Below are 14,141 nucleotides of genomic sequence, written 5' to 3' on the forward strand. Positions count from 1 at the left end.
CAGGGAAACATACTGAGCAATTGGAGGGGATGCAGCACGTGATTGCCGTCTACAGGGTCCCTGGGCTGGGACCTGGAGTAGTGGGAGGGCCTGGGTCTCCCCACTCCTCAACACTTGCCATTGGGGAAGTGGCATGATTATTAGACTGAGACACTAACCCAAGGAAATGGGGAACACATATGGTGACACAGCCAGAGGGCTGAGTCACAAAGAGAGCGCTGGAGTTCCTGAGGCTTCGGGAGAGACTGCAAGCCATTATGGCCTCAAGTTAATCCCCAGTGTGACCAGGAGGTGGCGGTGAGTGATGGTGAGTGAAAGCCTGTTTCTACCATGACCAATTTCTGCTCATAAACAAATTGATGAAACTGCTGTCCACTGAAACTAGTTGACAGCATTTATTTTTCAATATGAGACTAGTTCTGCTGGGTTTCAGTCAATGCTTTGGAAGTGTATGTTGGTGAGCAACCACCTTGCAGAAGGACAGCATCGAATCCAAAATAACTTGCATTGCTTGAGATCTTAAGCTCTTTGGTAATTTCAAAATGTTTCATTATATGTTCTTCTGTGTCCACTTTAATTCCCAAAAGCCTTCTTGTTGTTAATCTCCCTGGGCCTTTTTGTACTGTCTAGAAGCAGCACTTAATGCGATTAACTGGGGATGAATTTGCAAAGAGATATTAGTATGCCCATGCATCTTGTTTTGAAGTTTTTCTATTTGTGCAAACATCTCTGCCTTTTTGAGCAACAAGATGGGTGAGGTAATATCTTTTATTGGCCCAACTTCCAATAGTGAGAGAGAGAGAAGCTTTTAAGCTTACACAGAGCTCTTCTTCGGGTCTCAAGGACATGAAGGAGACTGGATGGGCTCTTGAAGTCCCTGTGACTGGTGTGGCAAATTCCTGCAATATGCTGGACAAACCTAGGATCTCATTGTATTGAAAATGCAAATACTTATGTGATATCATGGAATTGTATGTTACTTGTCTAGAAGACATGACTAACATAAACCTTGGGAAGTGTTGAGTTTCAAAGGAGACTAATTTTTTTTTTAAAACAATGGGCTAAGAAAAGAATGAACTGTTAGTTGAGTAGGTTTCCTAGGAAATATTTGGGATGAGGGGAATGCAAATGCCTACCTCCTGACTTCATCTTTTGAAGCTTTGCTCTTGGGAAAGGGAGCTTTGTCTCCAAATGGCCTGTTCCCTGGATCAAAAGGCCCAAATGGTATAAAGGAGCGACTCTAAGACTCATGGGGATTCTTGTTCTGAGCAAAAAAAGTTATGAGCTTGTAACCATAAGAATATCCCTGTATGGGGTTTGAAAGCTTCACGACCTACCATAGCCCTTGCTGGAGTTGAGAGTGAGCTCTACTACGCTTATTAGCGTGTCTGTAAGTTGTTATTGGTTTTAATGTGTTTTTCTCTTTAATGCTTTCACCTAAGAATAAAAGTGCTTGCTTAGAAAGAGCTTGTGTGATAACTTATAACTGTGGCCAATTACAGCTGCTCATAGCCTTTCAAGAGTAAAAAAAAGCACAGCCACAGGGCCTGTTTACATGGTTTGCCTTGCTGGGGAATAATACAGTGTGGGCAGGGAACTGCACAGCCTAGAAAATCCAGAGCTGCTTGTCAATAATTACCTTGGCCAGATGGTCCCAGAGCTAGATGTATGTTAGTTCCTCCACTGCCCCAACATCATCTCCTAGTCTGTCCAGTACAGCTTGGTGCTCCCTCTTTCCCAAGGAGATTTCATAATCTTTGGCTTGATCTGAGGGCACACCAATCTGGAGTTCTAAACTTTTTGCCCTTAACTTTTTCAATATTACTTCCCCATTGAGGCAGGAGATACCAGGTACTAGCTGAGAGAGATCTTGAGTGTCTGTGATCAGTTTGGGGAGGAACAGAGCCATAGTTTGAGCCCTAGGCATGTGCCAAAAAAAAAGAGAGAGAGAGAAATGGGTGAACAGTGGATCTGAGGGGGCAGTATCTGAGGAATTCTGTGACGAATTTGGACCACCAACCATATTCCAGATGAGATACAGCAATTTTTAAGACAAACCAAGTAAACCATGTGGATTTTAGGGCCCTTATACTAGTTGACCTTCAAGTAGAAGGCAATGCTCAACCTTAACTTTAGTGGAGATGGTGCACTGTTGTTATAGACAAGGTGGTATTTTTCAGCTCCATGAACTGGAACAAAAATTAGCAGCAGTTTGGTTGAGATGTCAATTAGACCATTTGGTGCTTATCATTCTTTGGCATGGCTTGTATCAAAACATCTTGAAGGGAATGTTGCTGCTAGTAGGCAAACTTCAGTTCGGGCTTTCACAATGACGTTACAGAAGTTTTTATGGAGGGAGTGCTGAAAGCCGTTGAACAAAACTGTAAACCCTGTATACGTTGGAAACCACTTCAAGCCTGGCAGTGCTGCCGTATCCCCACAGCACCCCTAGTTCTGGCACCCCTGGACTTTCAGAACCTCTTTGCCTCAAGCATCCTGACCAATTTCTCTTGATTACTAGTCTACCCAGTCACCAACTGGACCTGAAACACCACAAGAACAGGCTTTTTGTGTGCTATTGGCAGTTTTGCTTCTAGTCTTTGTCTGAATGAGGCAGTGAATTTGTGAAGTGTACACACATTTAACTGATTTTTCTGAATTACCAAATATTTGGCTGGAATTTTGGGACAAAAGCTTGGGGTGATTATTTTATCAAAAGTAAAATACCTTGTACCCTCTCAGACATGAAGTAGGGATCCTAGTGAACCAGAAATCTCATGTCTTGTGCTTGCTGAAATTTTATTTCAATAATCTTCTTCAGAGCAGCAAACCTTTTCTGCTGTAAGTTTTGTGCTACCACAGTGATACCTGGTGGTGAATTGAGTTCATTACACTTGTTAATATCCCCTTTGAAATCCTATCCATACCCTTTATACAAACCAGACTAGTAGACATTTCCAATTTCTGTATTATTCTTGTGAAAAGAACATTAGAAATATAATACCCCTGCTTTGTATAACAATGTTAAAATAAAAATCAGAACACCCAAAAACCAAAGCACAGACCCTAAAAAAATTAAATAATAAAATAACAAATCCTATTCCATAATGAATACCCAGTATCTGTATTCCCTCTAGTCCAGTAGTTCTCAAACTGTGGGTCATGACCTCATTTTACTGGGGTCACCAAGGCTGGTGTTAGGCTTGCTGGGGCACGGACCCCAAGCCCTACCACCCCGGGCTGAAGCCCAAGGGTTCCAGCCCTGGGCGGCGGGGCTCAGGTTACAGGCCCCATGCCTGGGACTGAAGCCCTGGGGCTTTGGCTTCAGCCCCCTTTCCCGGGGTGGTGGGACTTGGGCAGGCCAGGCTTCAATCCCCCATCCTGGGCTCATGTAGTAATTTTTGTTGTCAGAAGGGGGTCATAGTACAAGTAGTGCAAGTTTGAGAACCCCTGCTGGTCTCTTCCTAACATGATTTCCTGTCGGGATAACTTAAAGTATCATCAGAATGAGAAATATTGGGTAGTATTTATAATTTTCTTCCAGCAACTCTGCATATTTTGGCAATAACAAATCATATGTTCTATGTTCCCTTCCCCATTGCAATTTCTCCAGCCCTGCTTGTGTGGCAGTTATTTAATGGACCACAGCTTTGAGTTTCCATCGAGTTTCAGGCTGTGGTAGCATTTCTGGAGCACATTTTATCATTCCATTCTTCCATTTTGATGACAAAAGATTTTCCTCGACTTCTTGTAGGTTATTTTGTTAATTTCATTGTCTATGTAAGATTGATACTGTCTGTCTATTTTTAACCCTTTTCTATTGAGAATCCAGAAATCAGGTTTTCTGTCAATTATTCCAGGTGTTGGTTTTGTTTTGGACTGGTTGGTGTTTTTTTGGTGTTTGTTCCCCATGTGGCAAAATATATTTTAAAAAAAAAAAAACCTGGAAAGAAGCAATAACAGAATCCCTTCCTGCATCTTACATTATTCAGTGCAATAAATTATCCATTCTCAGAGGTTACTGTAATGTTTTGTCATTTTATACTAAGCTACTTTCCAAATTATTTAAATCCGTTAGAGCACAAACATTAAGCTCAGTACCTAGAGTATCAATGGACTGGTAGTTTGGCCCCGTTTTGCTATATGTTGTACAAACACAGATAGATACATGGCTAATCTTCTTCTTTTTTGTGAATCCTACTTTGCTCAAGGATCTCTTTTGGCAGTGAGTTCCAGAAGTTAGCTATACATCGTAGAGAATGAATATATATATATAAAAATTCCCCTCTCACGCCTATGAGTGGTATGTGTCTTCCTCAATCTCGGGTCCTCTACCAGAGGCCTGGGAGTTTGAGAGTTCTGCGCAGTATCTTAGCTGTTCCTAGCACTGCACTCTTCTGGACAGAGAGCTCTGATGTTGTTCCTGGGATCTGTTGGAGCCACTCACCCAGCTTAGCGTCCAGCCCCGAGTGCTCCTACCAGCCATGGGACACTTGGCTTCACTTTCCACACCTCTCTAAGTTCCTCTTTCAGGACCGTACTTCTCCAGCCTTTCTCATAATTCCTTCTTCCTGATGTTGCTGTCAACTTGGCTGCTATATTATCACCAGCGCGTGTTTCTGCTCTTTGTCTTTACCCTCGACGAGTTGTTGGGTTTGATGGGGCACAGTTCAACCTGGCCTGTTCCTTGGATTGGAATTCACAGATCTTTAGCCCTGCTATTCCAACCTTCTGTGGAATCTCCCAGCTGGTCTTGGGAGGGTCAGCCCACGCTGTGCAGATGTTCCGTACACAATGCCAGCCATTGTTGTGCCGTTCAGTGTATGCTGTTCTGCTGCATCTTACATCGCACACTGTGTTGGACTGTCTCTGAGGCCTCTCTCACAGCCGGCACCTTGGGTCCTCTCTAGTGGTAGACCCTGCTTCAATGGATCTGGTGCTCAGTCCTGTTCCTGTGCTGCTATGATCGTGCCTCAGTGCTTGTCTTTAGTCTAGCCCTTTCGGCCACTGTAGGATTTCCCAATGTCAGCACCTCAGCTATCTGTCGATGGAACATCCCATGCAGGTCCTGTCTTGCATGGCACTTTTCTGCTTGGTCTTCCTCCCATGTCTGCTTGCCTCAGCATTCTCCAGCAGCTCATCTTTGGGGCCATCTTACTGAGTGTACTCCTGGATGTTCCGGTTTCATCCAGGACAGTGGCTTTGATGCTCACCAAAGCCCCGCCCGCTCTTCTTCCGGCTGGTATAACAGTCTCTGGGTGTTGGACTTGGAGTGGAAACCTCGTGCATTGTGAGGAGCTTCGGGTTTTCACATCAGCAGCCCATGTCCTCTTGGCCAGCTCACTATACCCGCAGGCGTATCTGGACTGCAGGGCGTATCCGTTGATGGCGTGGATCTTGTTCTTCCCACTGAGCTGGCTCTTCAGGACCTGCTTATCTTTGGTGATACTTGGATGTTGCTATCTTCCTTGCCTCCTCATCGTGGTTTCCATGTGACTGTGGACGCCAAGGTACTTGTAGCTGGTCTGTAGTTATGTGGCGTGGAGTTCCCCCAACAGTCTTGACTACCTTCCTCTTTCACTGCCATCCGGCCACACTTCTCCAGTCCGAATGACATCCCGATTCCTCACTGTAGATCGCGTCAGGTGGATTAGTGAGTCGATGCTCGTTCATTTCTTGATACACACAGCTGATGTCGTCCATGTAGAGGAGTGGCTGATGGTAGTTCCACCTCTGAACCCGTACCCAGTCCTTGTGATTATCTGGTGAGGGGTTAGCCTATGCAGAACAGCAGCAGGGACAGTGCATCACCTTGGTATATGCCACACTTGATGCCACTGTGCAAGCTGCCTTGAGTTGACTTCCAGTTGTTGTCTTCCATAGTCCATTGAGTTCTTGAGGAAGTCCTTAGGTGTCTGTTGACTTTGTATATGCGCCATGACACATTCAGCAGCTACCACGTGTGCGGCTTGAGTCGTAGGCTTTCGCTTAGTCAATCCAGGCTGTCTCAGATTGCTGTCAAGCCTGAGCGCTGTCTATCTATGAGCAACTGTGTTGTTCCCATGCCTTCTGAGCTGTCTCATGTGCTTGCAACTAGATGCCTGATAGGGCCTTTCATGTTATTGGCTGGTAGTTGGACAGTTCTGTCCTTGAGGGGTCTTTCAATGATCAGACTGTCCTTCCTGTGTTAGCCAGTTTGGGGTGAGAGCCTGCGAGGCGTTCATGGCACTGGCTGTTAGTTTCTTAGCCGTAGGTGTGGATCATGTCTGGTCCCAGGTGCTGTCCAGCTCTTATGTTGCTTGACCGCTGCTGGGAATGTCTTCTACTGGATGGTGACTGGTTTCTGTCTGGGAGATGCTGGTGCTCTGGTCTCACGAGGTCTGCAGACTTTGCGCTGGTGTATAGGATTTCTTTTCCATATGTCTTCCGTACTGTCCAGTTTCTGCTGTTATTGTGTGTTGCAGCTGCGGTTGGGGATAACACCTTGGATGTTCTTTGGAGAAAAGGGCATTTACTTTTGGCCTCTGCTTCTCTAGTGTATCTCCTTATCCTGGTAGCCAGTTGCTGTGAGCCTTTGTTTAGCAGTCCTAGGGCTTCAAGATGGGAGTCAGGCCTTTGGTATTTTTTCAGAGCAGATCTTACCTTAATCTCTAACACCTTCTGTAGTCCCACCAGCTGACTAGATCTTCCTCTCCGGTCGCTTTGAATCTTATCCTCCACCCTCATTTTCCAAGGGTGGGTACATACTGTTGTTCGTTTGATCGTGAGCACCAAGCAGTCTCAGGATACAGTGGCTGAGCTATACCAGTTCATGGTTTGAGTTATGGTGGTAGTAAGGGATTGTTGGAGCGCTCCTATGCCATCTTTTAACATTGCTATCTGATGGTACTTCTCCACTGAGCTGGTAATCGGTCTTGCGGATTGGACTGGTAGTCTAGTTTCTCCATGATTTAATGCCTCATATCAGCTGCTGTGCTCGCAATGGAGGGGGTGGCAGTGAAGTTTCGCTTCGATGGGCTGCACATCCACTTGTTCTTCCAGGTCTTCGATGTAATGTGGAGTTGGTCTATCTCAAGCTGTGGAGCAGCTTCCTCTTTACTTGTTTAAGCATGGGTAAACAGGCTGTTTCTCGGTAAGCGTGGATGGTAGGTCTTTTGTCCATACCATTAGTCCCCTCATACATCCCCTCCTCATTAGGATACTGTTGTAGCAGCATCCAATCAATTCCAGTTCTCTTTTTCTCATCCACGAATGGTTTGTTTCCAGTAGCCACTTATCGCAGATTGTCCTGGTTCCCAACAATGGCGCGACCTGTTAATTGGGCAACGTCCAAGCGGATGACTCTCCTAGTTTGTGTCACTCTCATATTTGAGGTAGGCAGGTGAAGCGTTAGGGGGTCTTTTGCCCAAGGACCCCTACTGGAAAGTTGGGTACCAACCGGGATTTGAACCCCGGTCTCTCGTATCAAAGGGCGGCGCTCTTAACCACTACGCTATCCAGAACTAATGAAATAGTCTTTCATTAGTTCTAAAGCTGTGCATTTTTTTCTTCATTTCATTGGGTGCCATCTTACTCTGGTATGTGAGAACTTCCATATACCTGCATTGACTCTGCCCATGCAATTCATTATTTACTATGTGTGTGTTTCAGATTTTATACTGCTGCCCATCACTGTAGTATCTGAGCACCTTCTACCTATAATTAATTGCAATAGTGAAGTCTCTAGTTAACTTCATGGTGTCTCTGGCTCTTCTCCCCTTTTTTGGAGGATAAAAACTCTGCTAGGGCTAGGGGTTTGGTTTGAAGGGAGTAGTTAAGCTAAGGTCAGCTATGATTATAAAATTTCTTGTTGGCTGCTGGTGGAAGCTTGAGGTGTTAAAACAGGTATAATTGTGCACAGAGAGTGAGGCACATTTATACTCAGGTTTGCCTGTGGTGGCCAGATCCATGGGACTTTTCATAAAACATACCTTAGCTTAGAGAAAGTCGCTTTAAGGAGACTGAGAGAATAGATCAGACTTTGAGCATGCCAGGTCTCTGTCAGGAAAAAGATATAGTACTATTCTTGAGGTTGATAAGTCCTGATAAAGTTAGAGCTCTGTACAAAAATAAATATTCTGATGAATGGTATAGTTCAGAGAGGTGTGTACTAGCAGGGACTTCTCATTAATGAATCAGATGTTAAGCAGAGCTTAAGTGCTTAGATGACACAATGGGGTTGGGGTAGGACCAGGGCCGGTGCAACCATTTAGGCCAACTAGGCGGTTGCCTAGGGCGCCAAGATTTGGGGGTGCCAAAAAGTAGCGCCCCCCAAAATTTTTTTAAATGGTTGCAGCCGCTGCTGCTGGAGGGGCTGAGCTGCCGGCGGCAGCAGCTGCCTGCAGCCGGCAGCCCAAGGTGTCCCCCAGGTCAGGGAGCCGCCGCCGCAGCCCAGGGTGCCCCCCCCTCCGGGGTCAGGGAGCCGCCTCCGCGACCCGGCAGCCCAGGGCGCCCCCCCCCCCCCCGGGTTCGGGGAGCCGCGGCTGGGGTGGACCTGCGGCAGGCATGCCTGCGGCAGCTCCACCAGAGCCGCGAGACCCGCGCACGGGGCGGCGAAATGTCCCGGCGCCTAGGGTGCCAGAAACCTTGAGCTTTTGAGTCTGTGGGGGCTCAGGTGTCCAGCGCTCTCTCTCCGTGGTGTGGTACACCCTTTCACACTGAGCCAGAGACACCTGCATAGCCAATCACTAAACAGAACCGTCCCCATATCTGCCTTTATAGGAACCTGTTGCTTAGCAACAACAGATTCCCAGATTTCTTTCTACTTTCCTGCCTTTTGCTCAGTGTAGGGGAACAAGAACCTGTCATCACAACATGGAGGTCACCTTGTTCTTATCCCAGACCAAGATGGCTACCTAATAAACAATACCTTAAAACCCAACTTTGGTGTGTCTTTCCTAATAATTTGGCAGGGGTCAAGCTGTGACTAATAGGGTGGCTGTGATGAGCAAGTCCTAAAATGTCAGTGGTCTGCAGAGGGAGGCTGTTTATTTTGATTAGCTGACCTTGTTCAGTGCTTAAATGGTCCAGTGTATTATTGTAGCATTTTAGCTTCCTGTCTGGCACCACTTATGCTTCTAATTACCCTCTTCACAGCTCCTCTTTTTCTGGCCCACATTCTGTATTTTTATTCCACATTACTCTCTCAGAAATCACTTCAAAGATATTCAGCTGTTTTCTTGAGAAGGCAATTAAGAGGAGATTTTATTTAAAACCTGGCTGCAAAGTCAGCAAATGAATGTTTTGCAAGGGAATTTTCCTTTTCCTGCAACAAAAAGAGCAGTTTGTTCAGTACAGCAATTCTGATTCATAGCATGTAAAAGACCCAGCTGATTTATTGTCATAGCTGATACCCAAGGAATTGTTTTAGTAACATTAGCCACCCAAATGGCCCTGCGATAATTTTGCTCTGCAATTACGTAGCACTTTTCATCCGAGAATCTTACTCAAGTAAGCCTGTATCTGTGAGGTAGATGTTACACCCATTTTACACAGAGCAAACCTAGGCACAGAAAGGTGGTGACCTACCCAAGGTCACATAGTGAACTAGTAGTTGAGCTAGGAAGGAAATCCAGGAGTTCTGTCTGGCAGCGTGAGAGTTTAGTTAATGCAAAAAGGTGATGAGCAACTTAAATAGAATGTAATCATGGGCTGATGTTCATTTTATAGAGAACACAAGTCATGTGTGCTGTATAAGACTGGAGTCTGTTTTTGAAAGGCTTTCACCAAGACTGATTTTGTTCTTTTTTATTTGCAGTGATATTCTAATGATCTAAGAAGGGGTCAACAACCTTTCAGAAGTGCTGTGCCGAGTCTTCATTTATTCACTCTAATTTAAGGTTTTGCGTGCCAGTAATACATTTTAATGTTTTTAGAAGGTCTGTTTCTCTGTCTATAATATATAACTAAACTATTGTTGTATGTAAAGTAAATAAGGTTTTTAAAATGTTTAAGAAGCTTCATTTAAAATTAAATTAAAATGCAGATCTCTCCGGACTGGTGGCCAGGCCCCGGGCAGTGTGAGTGCCACCGAAAATCAGCTTGCATGCCGCCTTTGGCACACGTGCCATAGTTGCCTACCCCTGCTCTAAGACTCTAAGTGGAATTTAATGTTTGTTTGTTTTCTCCTAGGAACAAGAGAATTGGTAGGCAGGAGGGAAGCCATGATGCCCATTTTGTGCTGTTTAAATGTTTATGATAAGTTAAAATACTTCCTTGTAAACTCTGTGTCAGATTGCATGTAAAGGGTAGTTTGAACATTAACAGAATCTCTTAAATTGTGTTTACAGAACATTCTATGTTAAATGTAAAACCAGGGTGAGATTATCTGTTGTTTATAGACTTCCCTATGGCATTCACTGCAGTGTTACATGAGCACCCCATAACATTAATGGACTTATCCTCCACACCGATGGGAGGTATGAGAAGTGTCACTTCCCTACTCCCATTTTATATTTGGGAAACTTAAGCACAGATGTTATGACTTCCCACAGTCATATAGGAAATCTCTGATAGAGCTAGAAATAGAACCCAGATCTCCTGAGTCAAAACCAAGTGCCTGAATTGTACCCATTCTCCCCTTTACTCTGTCCTGTGATCTCCTTCCTGCATGGGTGGTTTGTGCTTATTGCTTTGTAATGAGGTATTTTATTTTTTGTCCAATTTCCCCTCCATACTGTAACTGAGGGGCCTCCCTGGCTTCTGAAATAAGGGGAGGAACTCATGGAAACTTTACAGATCTCTTGTTTTTATCATGTAAATCAAGTTGATATGTCAGTTATTATCTTTACAATCTATTAGTTGATCTAAGACAATATGTATCTCCTTCCTTCTAGAGATGGTTCGTACAACTTTCTGCTGTGGAATCATACAGCAATAACCATGGGAGCTTTGAAGGTGAAACCTCTGGCAGCAAGGAGAGGTTCCCAGAAGTGGGTGTGACCTGGCCACAGGAGCAGCTGTGCAGAAGAGGAAGGCCTGTCCCTCCCCAGCCTGGATGGGACTAGCAACTAGAGCCCAGTGCATGGTAGGAGCCCCTAGCTAGAGCACCCCCAGCCCTGCCCCTCTCTGACTCCAGGCCCAGTATTAGGGGGTTAAAGGGCCTTGGGCTGACTGGGGGGTGGGGAACCATGGTGTTCCCTAGACTACTGGGCCCTAGACAGTCAACCACCTAAAAGTAATGATCACCCCATACCATGCCACCCTCACTTCTGCGCTACTGCTGGCAACAGTACAGCTGTCGGAGCCGGGGTTCAAGGCCAGCAGCCACTGCTCTCCAGCCATCCAGCTCTGAAGGCAGCACCGCTGCCAGCAGCAGCACTGAAGTGAGGGTGGCAACACCATGACCCTGCCCGACTTTCGTTTGGATTGGGATCCTACAGTTACAACACCATGAAATTTACCATTTTTTAAAATCCTATGACTGTAAATTGACCAAAATGGGCCATGAATTTGGTAAGGCCCTAATAATCAAATTAAGGTGTTTTCCAACTCCTAATTAAAATAATAGCAAATCTATTTGAAAACATTAAAGAGCTGCTGAGGCCTTAAAAAAAAAAATTCTATTTAGAGGCAATTCTCAACAGTAACCCACAGTTACCACAAGATGGTTCCAGTTATTACATTTCCTATTTTAAAAAAATAGGGTTACTTCAAATGTAGTAATATGCTCACCTGGTTTGCAGTAATGTATATTGCTTGCTGTCTATCATAGTTTGTTCCATCTGAATATGTGGAAGGTGATATCTATTGGTTCTGTATAACAATACCAGATATACAGCAGTTTTGATGCCAAATAATGTTTGGCACCCCAATGCAGCATTAACGTAAATAATTGATTTTGAGAAGTTCTCTCTTTTCTAATCAGTTTGAGCACTGTTAATTCAGATCAGCAGTACATGGCAAGTGGAGTTTTAGAGCAGCTAAAGATGGCTGGAGAACCCTAATTTTGTTGTAGCAACAATACAGAAAGCTTATTCCATAGTTTTGTTTTAGCTTCTAATCTTTGTATTCATTTTCGTAAATTTATTCCTATAGACAACATTTTGGTTCTTATAAAATACTGGTCTATATATTTTATTTTGTGGGAAGTTTGTAGGCCAAGCCACTCTGAAGACACGAAAAGTCAAAAAACACTAGAAAAGTTTTTTCTGAAAGTTAACAAAAAGGATTTTTTAAAAATAAACCCCACAGATTTAAACTCCTTTTTTTCCGCTCTCTTTCCCTCCTCTCACCACCCCCCAAGTTTCCCAGAAAAAAAATCTGTTCTTGGATGAGATGTAGCATATGAAATTTCAAGGGCACTGACTAATTTTGTGGAGGGGGGAGGTTAGAGGTTTTGGGAACCTAGCTTCAGCTTTAACCCTGGAGCCATTACTTCATTAACTCTGGAGCCATTAAATATCCCTGAAATGTGTTTTTAATTCAGCTGTGTATCCACCCACATGACTACTTGTGATATCTTGGGAGATAATGTGACAATTACGTAACGTTTACATGTTGTCTCAGAACTTATGAACCAAACTTATTTCCTTGGAAGGTTATTGTTGAATCTCTTTGCCTTTAGTGAAGCTAAAGGGTAAGCCCCCTTACCTTAGCTTCCCTAAAGGCAGAGACTCAAAAATAACTTCCAAGGAAATGTGTTGCCTTTCCTTTGGAAATCCTGACTTCACTGTAGCTTTAGACCAGGGATCAGCAATGTTTGGTACACGGCTCACCAGGGTAAGCTCCTTGGCGGGCTGGGCCGGTTTGTTTACCTGCAGAGTCCGCAGGTTCAGCTGATTGCAGCTCCCACTGGCCTCAGTTCACCACTCCAGGCCAATGGGGGGCTGCAAGAAACCTTAGTCAGCACATCCCTTGGCCAGGGCCGCTTACTGCAGCCCCTAGTGGCCTGGAATGGTGAACCACGACCTGTGGGAGCCATGATCGGCTGAACCTGCGGACTCTGCAGGTAAACAAACGGCCCAGTCCTCCAGGGAGCTTACTCTGGCGAGCCACATGCCGAAGGTTGCTGATCCCTGCTTTAGACAGTAAAGTGACCAGATGTCCCGATTTTATAGGGACAGTCCTGATATCTGGGGCTTTGTCTTATATAGTTGCCTTACCTCCCACCCCCGTCCTGATTTTTCACACATGCTGTCTGGTCGCTCTATTAGACAGGGCTATTTCTCACAGCTGTGATCGCTATTTAGCAAGTGGGGAATTTTCCTCCAGTGTTCTGGAACATAATTTAGAATGCTCTGGTCTAGGTAAGAAGGATATCAATTTGTAGTTTTCTCTATAGATGTGGGATGGCCATGAAATTAATCTTGACACAATAGAAACCAGAACTTACTGCTGCCACTTCCAGAAAATGTTCTTGCCTAGACCTTTACTAAATAATTATGTAAATTGAGCCTCCTCTTCTGAACAAAACAGAGAGTGGGACTCCTGTGTGAGCAAATATGTGCTGAGCAGCTGCCCTCCACCTTCTCTTGACCTGAACTCAAAACCAGTGTGGCTGTTTTCTTTCAGACAATATGCACATAGCTTTTAGAGTGGCTTAACACTCAGAACAGCAGTGGGAGTTGTGGGTGCTCAGCACCTGTGAAAATCCTGCCTGACTTGTGTTTGTGAGAGACTGATCATCAGCCTGCTGACATGCTTTACTGATTTGATCTCTCAGAAAAACATTTCTCCCCCCAAAAGGAGAGAGGTATAGTGTGAATATTCTGTCTGGGAGTGCTACTGTATCATAATGTCAAGGAAATACATGTTTATAGAGGTAGAAGGGAAGTGGCATTAGACCGAATCTTGTGGGGGGAAAGAGTTGAAATCAAGATTCTCAAGTTTCTGAAAAGCAACGGTTGGTGAATAATTGACCCCTGCTGATATTTTAAGGATTTGAGAAGTTTTGGGAGTTTGTGAGGCCCCTGCCCCTGTTTTGCAGTGAGGCCATCTATGTGATTAGACAGCGCCACCTATGGTGAAGGGGCAAGTTATGGATTTTTTTTAAGATTCTCCATTTAAAACCACTCTTGCATGTAACACATTTCATCTACAGCTTTACCATTATATATGTCATTGGATGAGGAATTAAGTTTATTTTATATTCCTAACTGAAA

General features: G+C 44.6%; 1 long non-coding RNA gene across 2 annotated transcripts; it reads left to right on the forward strand.

The window, feature by feature from the left end:
* The first annotated feature begins 252 nt into the window (after positions 1-252).
* LOC116819780 (uncharacterized) lies at positions 253-11,847 on the forward strand. Of its 2 annotated transcripts, none has more exons than XR_012655562.1 (3): positions 253-307; positions 10,025-10,457; positions 10,875-11,847. It is a non-coding gene; the product is annotated as an uncharacterized LOC116819780 (long non-coding RNA). The 2 variants fall into 2 exon arrangements; XR_004372481.2 differs by having other exon boundaries at positions 10,329-10,457.
* The last annotated feature ends 2,294 nt before the right edge of the window (positions 11,848-14,141 follow it).

The sequence above is a fragment of the Chelonoidis abingdonii genome, chromosome 3 (genome assembly GCF_003597395.2).
Source record: "Chelonoidis abingdonii isolate Lonesome George chromosome 3, CheloAbing_2.0, whole genome shotgun sequence".
Taxonomy (NCBI): domain Eukaryota; kingdom Metazoa; phylum Chordata; order Testudines; family Testudinidae; genus Chelonoidis; species Chelonoidis abingdonii.